Genomic DNA, 8,380 nt, shown 5'->3' with positions numbered 1-8,380 from the left:
CCTACAATAACAAACCCAGAACAATGAAGAAAATGATAATAGGAACATACATATCAATAATTACCTTAAATGTAAATGGATTAAGTGCTCCAACCAAAAGACATACACTGGCTGAATGGATACAAAAACAAGTCCCGTGTATATGCTATCTACAAGAGACCCACTTCAGAACTAGTGACACATACAGACTGAAAGGGAAGGGATGGAAAAAGATATTAAATGCAAATGAAAATCAGCAGAAAGCTGGAGTAGCAATTCTCATATCAGCAAAATATACTTCAAAATAAAGACTATTACAAGAGACATAGAAGGACACTACATAATGATCAAGGGATCAATACAGGAAGAAGATATAACAATTGTAAATATTCATACACACAACATAGGAGGACCTCAATACATAAGGCAAATATTAAGGGCCATAAAAGGGGAAATAGACAGTAGCACAATCATAGTAGGGGTCTTTAACACCTCACTTTCACCAATGGACAGATTATCCAAAATAAAAATAAATAAGGAAACATAAGCTTTAAATGATACATTAAACAAGATGTACTTAATTGATATTTAAAGGACATTCCATCCAAAAACAACAGAATACACTTTCTTCACAAGTGCTCATGGAACAGTCTCCAGGATAGATCATATCTTGGGTAACAAATCAAGGCTTGGTATATTTAAGAAAATTGAAATTGTACAAATATCTTTTCTGACCACAATGCTATGAGACCAGATATCAATAAAAGGAAAAACTTTGTAAAAAATACAAACACATGGAGGTTAAACAATACATTACTTAATATCCAAGAGATCACTGAAGCAATCAAAGATGAAATCAAAAACTACCGAGAAACAAATAACAATGAAAACACTATGACCCAAAACCTTTGGGATGCAGCAAGAGCAGTTCTAAGAGGGAAGTTTATAGCAATACAATCCTACCTTAAGAAACAAGAAAAATCTCAAATAAACAACCTAACCTTACACCTAAAGTAATTAGAGAAAAAAGAACAAAAATACCCCAGAGTTAGCAGAAGGAAAGAAATCATAAACATCAGATAAGAAATAAATGAAAAATAAATGAAGAAAACGATAGCAAAGATCAATAAAACTAAAAGCTGGTTCTTTGAGAAGATACACTAAATTGATAAGCCATTAGCCAGACACATCAAGAAAAAAGGGAGAAGACTCAAATCAATAGAACTAGAAATGAAAAAGGAGAAGTAACAACTGACACTGCAGAAATATAAAGGATCATGAGAGATTACTACAGGCAACTCTATGCCAATAAAATGGACAACCTGGAAGAAAAGGACAAATTCTTAGAAATGCATAAACTTCTGAGACTGAACCAGGAAGAAATAGAAAATATGAACAGTCCAATCACAAGCACTGAAATTGAAGCTGTGATTAAAAATCTTTGAACAAACAAAAGCCCGGGACCAGATGGCTTCACAGGCGAATTCTATCACACATTTAGAGAAGAGCTAACATCTATCCTTCTCAAACTCTTCCAAAATATAACAGAGGGAGGAACACTCCCAAACTCATTCTACACTGCCACCATCACCCTGATACCAAAACCAGACAAAGATGTCACAAAGAAAGAAAAGTACAGGCCAATATCACTAATGAACATAGATGCAAAAAACCTCAACAAAATACTAGCAAGCAGAATCCAACAGCATATTAAAAGGATCATACACCATGATCAAGTGGGGTTTATCCCAGGAATGCAAGGATTCTTCAATATATGCAAATCAATCAATGTGATACACCATATTAACAAGTTGAAGAATAAAAACTAGATGATCATCTCAGTAGATGTAGAAAAAGCTTTCAACAAAATTCAACACCCATTGATGATAAAAACCCTCCAGAAAGTAGGCATAGAGGGAACTTTCCTCAACATAATAAAGGCCAGATATGACAAACCCACAGCCAACATTGTCCTTAACGGTGAAAAACGGAAACCATTTCCACTAAGATCAGGAACAAGACAAGGTTGCCCACTCTCACCACTATTGTTCAACATAGTTTTGGAAGTTTTAGCCACAGCAGAGAAGAAAAAGAAATAAAAGGAATCCAAATCGGAAAAGAAGAAATAAAGCTGTCACTGTTTGCAGATGACATGATACTATACATAGAGAATCCTAAAGATGCTACCAGAAAACTACCAGAGCTAATCAATGAATTTGGTAAAGTAGCGGGATACAAAATTAATGCACAGAAATCTCTAGCATCCCTATATACTAATGATAAAAAATCTGAAAGTGAAATTAAGGAAACACTCCCATTTACCACTGCAACAAAAAGAATAAAATATCTAGGAATAAACCTACCTAAGGAGACAAAAGACCTGTATGCAGAAAATTATAAGACACTGATGAAAGAAATTAAAGATGGTACAAATGGAGAGATATACCATGTTCTTGGATTGGAAGAATGAACATTGTGAAAATGTCTCTACTACCCAAAACAATCTACAGATTGAATGCAATCTCTATCAAACTACCACTGGCATTTTTCACAGAACTAGAACAAAAAATTTCACAATTTGTATGGAAACACAAAAGACCCCGAATAGCCAAAGCAATCTTGAAAAAGAAAAAGGGAGCTGGAAGAATCAGGATTCCTGACTTCAGACTATACTACAAAGCTACAGTAATCAAGACAGTATGGTCCTGGCAAAAAACCAGAAATATGGATCAATGGAAAAGGATAAAAAGCCCAGAAATAAACCCACACATATATGTTCACCTTAACATTGATGAAGGAGGCAAGAATATACAGTGGAGAAAAGACAGACTCTTCAATAATTGGTGCTGGGAAAACTGGACAGGTACATGTAAAAGTATGAGATTTGAACAGTCCCTAGCACCATACACAAAAATAAACTGAAAATTGATTTAAGCCCTAAATGTAAGGCCAGACACTATCAAACTGTTAGAGGAAAACATAAGCAGAACACTCTATTACATAAATCACAGGAAGGTCCTTCTTGACTCACCTCCTAGAGAAATGGAAATAAAAACAGAAATAAACAAATGGGACCTAATGAAACTTAAAAGCTTTGTCACCACAAAGGAAGCCATAAACAAGATGAAAAGACAACCCTCAGAATGGGAGAAAATATTTGCAAATGAGGCAACTGACAAAGGATTAATCTCCAAAGTTTACAAGCAGTTCATGCAGCTCAATATCAAGAAAACAAACAACCCAATCCAAAAATGGGCAGAAGACCTAAATAGACATTTTTCCAAAAAAGACATAAGATTGCCAACAAACTCATGAAAGGATGCTCAACATCATTAATCATTAGAGAAATGCAAATCAAAACTACGATGAGATATCATCTCACACCGGTCAGAATGCGCATCATCAAAAAATCTACAAACAATAAATGCTGGAGAGGGTGTGGAGAAAAGGGAACCCTATTGCACTGTTTGTGGGAATGTATGTTGATACAGCCACTATGGAGAACAGTATGGAGGTTCCTTAAAAAATTAAAAATACCCCAATAAAGATGTTAAAAAAAAATGCAAACTCCTTAAAAAAAAAAAATTAAAAATAGAACTACCCTATGAACCAGCAATCCCAGTACTGAGTATATTCCCTGAGAAAACCATAATTCAAAAAGAGTCATGTACCAAAATGTTCAATGCAGCTCTATTTACAATAGCCAGGACATGGAAGCAACCTAAGTGTCCATCAACAGATAAATGGTAAAGAAGATGTGGCACATATAAACAATGGAATATTCCTCAGCCATAAAAAGAAACAAAATTGAGTTATTTGTAGTGAGGTGGATGGACCTAGAACCTGTCATACAGAGTGAAATAAGTCAGAAAGAGAAAAACAAATACCGTATGCTAACACATATGTATGGAATCTAAGAAAAAAAAGAATAAGGTCATGAAGAACCTAGGGGCAAGACAGGAAGAAAGACACAGACCTACTAGAGAATGGACTTGAGGATAATAGGGAGGAGGAATGGTAAGCTGGGACAAAGTGAGAGAGTGGCATAGACATACCTACACTACCACACGTAAAATAGATAGCTAGGAGGAAGCATCCGCATAGCACAGAGAGATCTTGGTGCTTTGAGACCACCTAGAGGGGTGGGATAGGGAGGGTGGGAGGGAGGGAGATGGAAGAGGGAAGAGATATGGGAACATATGTATAACTGATTTACTTTGTTATAAAGCAGAAACTAACAAACCATTGGAAAGCAATTTTACTCCAATAAAGATGTTAAGAAAAATGAATGTGAGTAGTATAGAAAAATGAGTGCATTATAGGTAGAAACTATTAGTATGGTTTTGTGAAACTTGATTCAGTTATGTAATGTGTGTGTATGTGTGTTTGTGTGTTTTCATGTTGTTTTCTTTCCTGTTGGATATACCTGGGTGAAACATGAGTAATTCAAAACTGAGAGTTTTGCATGCTGAGTATCAATGTACTGACTCAATAGAGCAGGTCACTTCCTACTGCCTAAGATGGTACCAAGGGGGCCTTCCCACCTTGAGAAAGACAAAGAAATACAGTCGCCATGAAAAGAAGTCAGGGTCTTCTTTTACTTTTTTTTTTTGCGGTACACGGACCTCTCTCACTGTTGTGGCCTCTCCCGTCGCGGAGCACAGGCTCTGGATGCGCAGGCTCAGCGGCCATGGCTCACGGGCCCAGCCGCTCCGTGGCATGTGGGATATTCCCGGTCCGGGGCCCAACCTGTGTCCCCTGCATTGGCAGGCGGACTCTCAACCACTGCGCCACCAGGGAAGCCCCAGGGTCTTCATTTAAATGGGGACCTATTGACCTGGAAAACCACTACATCAAAACTGAAATAAAAAGTGAACTGGATCTTTGTTTATTTTATAAATTTATTTGTTTTATTTTTTGGCTACATTGTGTCTTCTTTGCTGTGCATGGGCTTTCTCTAACTGTGGCGAGCAGGGGCTACACTTCGTTGCAGTGCATGGGCTTCTCATTGCGGTGGTTTCTCTTGGTGCGGAGCACGGGCTCTAGGCACACAGGCTTCAGTAGTTGTGGCATGCGGGCTCAGTACTTGTGGCTTATGGGCTCTAGAGCGGAGGCTCATTAGTTGTGGTGCACGGGGTTAGTTGCTCTGTGGCATGTGGGATCTTCCCAGATCAGGGCTCGAACACTTGTCTCCTGCATTGGCAGGCAGATTCTTAACCACTGCGCCACCAAGGAAGCCCCTGCACTGGATCTTTAAAAAATAAGAAAAATCAACTTAAGCAGTTCCTGGAAGGATTAAATCCCCAAATGGCCAGAGAGAATGGATTGACCCCCAAACTCAGGGAGTGAAGAGAATGCAAACTATGATCAAGCAGGACCAAACCTCCAGACACAGATGTATGAGGTTTCCAGATGCACAAGGATGCGCGAGCGACAGGCTCCAACAACTGCCCATCCAGTAGCCGAAGCTCAGCCAACAGGACTCAGGGAGGGAGAGGGCCCGTGGTTACTGTCCATGGTGCTGAACCACAAGCCCTCTCCAGGGCCCAGGCATTTGTCTTAACCTGGAGATACAGGACTGGTCTCCCTCCTGACACCGCCAAGAGAGGAAAGAGGTGGTGAAGGGAGATAAGGGAGGAAGAAGAGCTGGGGAGACAAACAGAGACTGCAGGAGGGTTGGTGAGGGAGAAGGGAGGCATGTTTTGACACCATTTACAAAGAACGGATATATCAAGAGAGACATTAGGGCTTCCCTGGTCACCCAATGGTTGAGAGTCCGCCTGCCGATGCAGGGGACACGGGTTCATGCCCCAGTCCGGGCACATGCCGCGGAGTGGCTGGGACCGTGAGCCATGGCCGCTGGGCCTGCGCTTCCAGACCCTGTGCTCCACAACGGGAGAGGCCACAACGGTGAGAGGCCCGCGTACTGAAAAAAAAAAAAAAGAGAGAGAGACTTTCACCTCTTGGGAAGTCCACTGCTGGGCATAGATCCATTAGGAAACTCAGCCCCAGCACTTCTCAGCAATCACAGGCTGCCTTGTGAAATTCCCAAGCATTTTTCTCACAGATGGGTGTCTCCTGGGCAAGGTTGTCAACCAAGTTTATGGCAACTCCAGACATGGCGGATGAGCCAGCCATCTCTGGGATGTTTGCTGGAACCCTGGGCTTAAGAGGTGGAGGAGGCTGGTGTAAAGGATTTCCAAAAAACAGACAGACTAGACAGTGACTGGAGACCCCAGAGATTTTGGAGATTCCTGGGAATGAACTTAGAGTTTGCAAGGAGAAAAAGGAGACAAAGCAACCCTATACTTGGTTACTTAGCATCCAGTACGTCTGTCCAGAGTCCCTGGATCGGGGGTGGGGGTTGATGGGGTCTCTTCTCCAGAGAAGGGCATTCAGCAAGACCCTCCCCTCCTGCATTTGGACCTAGAAAATCACCTGGTTATTTAGCACTGTGGGGGAGGGTGGGTAGAAAGAGGAGGTGAGAAGAAACTAAAAGGACCCCTCATTCATCATTTGTCCTGAAGCCAATTTGGAATGCTTCTTTCATGCCAGTAGCTCAGGTCGTGTTTAGAAAAGGACTTTGGAGAAAAAGACTCTCAGGGTAGGTCTGATGTTTGAGAGGGAAAGGCACTGCCATTTGGGCTGTAGTTTTTCAAACCCTTGACACCAAGGGACAAAGGTCACCCTACAGAAATCAGATCTCGAACGAAAAGGAACCAGAAAAATGTATACAAGTGTGACAATTAGAATTTTTAAAAAGCTTGGGGTAGAGATAAGATAACCTAAGACGATTGGATACATTGGATACTTGGGCACGTGCATGTGTGTGTGTGTGTGTGTGTGTGTGTGTGTGTGTGTGTTTGTACTTGGTTAAAATGTAAAATGTATTTCCTGTTGTGGGTTGCAGTCTGTATTAGTTTTCTATTGCTATCTAAAAAGTACCACAAACTTAGTGGCTTAAAACAAAACACACATTTATTATTTTATAGTATCTGTGGATCAGAAGTCCAGGTATAGCTCAGTTAGGTCCTATTCTTAGGGTCTCAAAAGGCTGCACTCAAAGCATTGGCTAGGGCTGCAGTTTCAGCTGAGGCTGAACTGGGGTAGTATCCATTCTCAAGTTCACTCACGTTGTTGTCAGAATTACTTTCTTACAGCTGAAGGACTGATGCCTTCTGTTTCTTGTTAACTGTAGTCCAGAGATCACTCTTACCCCATAAAGGCCACCCTCAGTTCCTTGCTGTGTGGGAGTCACCAACATGGCCACTTGCTTCCTCAAAGCAGTAGAGACTCCAGCAAGATAAGTGCTACAATTTTACATAGGTAATGACATTAATCCCATGACCTTTGCTGTACTCTATGGTTTAAAATCACAGATCCCGTCCACACTCAAGTGAAGGGGACTACACAAATGTCTGAAAATCAGCAGGTGGAGACCATGGGTGGGCTATCCTAGAGTTTGTCCACCACATAGTCAGAAAAGTTTGAAACGATTCCCCAGAGAAACTCTTGGACATATGTACTAAGAGAAATGGAACATCACTATTTGTAAAAGCTAAAACTTTTAAAAAACTCAACTGCTCACTGAAGGACTGAATATAAAAATGTATTCATAGATTGGAATATTTTTCAGCAGTGAAAATGAATGAACTACAGTTACAAGAAACAATATAAATAAATCTTTGGGGCATGATATTGAGCAAGAAAAGCAGCTCTCCCCAAATATCTATACCATGATTCCATTTACATAAAGTTTGTAAACATGCGAAAACAAAAATTGTATGCTTTAAATATATTATACATGTGGGGGAAAACATAAAGGAAAGCAAGGAAATGATAAGCACAAAATTCAGGCTATTGGTTACCTCTGAGGAGGGAAGAAGGGAATGAAATCTGTCAGAGACTCCTGAGTTTTAAAGTGGGTAGAGAAAATGAGGGTATTTGAGGGGTATGTGATTCTTTCTTTCTTACATATATTTTATTTTAAAACTTATGTAACTATTCAATATTTAATGAAAACAATTTTTAGAACCCAAGTTCCAATTTGTTAACACAGCTTACAATTTTTCTGGTAAAGTTTCTTTTTTGCTTTGAATGTAAGAGGATTAAAATTTTTCACAGAATGTTTTTTATTATTTCTTTTTGTGCATTTTCTACAACTCCATCTAAGAAAGGCCAAAGAAACACACCTTTTTGTCACTATCTAAGGTTGACGTTTAAGTATTTCAATCCTAGAATAAAGAGAAATTAAAACTGCATTTCTGGAGTATAAAGAAAATCTCTCCTGTTCTTTTCTTAAATCTCTACATTCTCTGTATTTCCTGAGGTTACCAACAAGGCCCTTATTGAGCTGCTCATGTTTTAGACAGTTTTGCTAACAGTTACATGAAATGGCTTA

This window comes from Tursiops truncatus, chromosome X (genome assembly GCF_011762595.2).
Source record: "Tursiops truncatus isolate mTurTru1 chromosome X, mTurTru1.mat.Y, whole genome shotgun sequence".
In the NCBI taxonomy this organism is placed as follows: Eukaryota; Metazoa; Chordata; class Mammalia; order Artiodactyla; family Delphinidae; genus Tursiops; species Tursiops truncatus.
The sequence above is the reverse complement of the archived record's forward strand: the minus strand, read 5'-3'. Positions refer to the sequence as shown.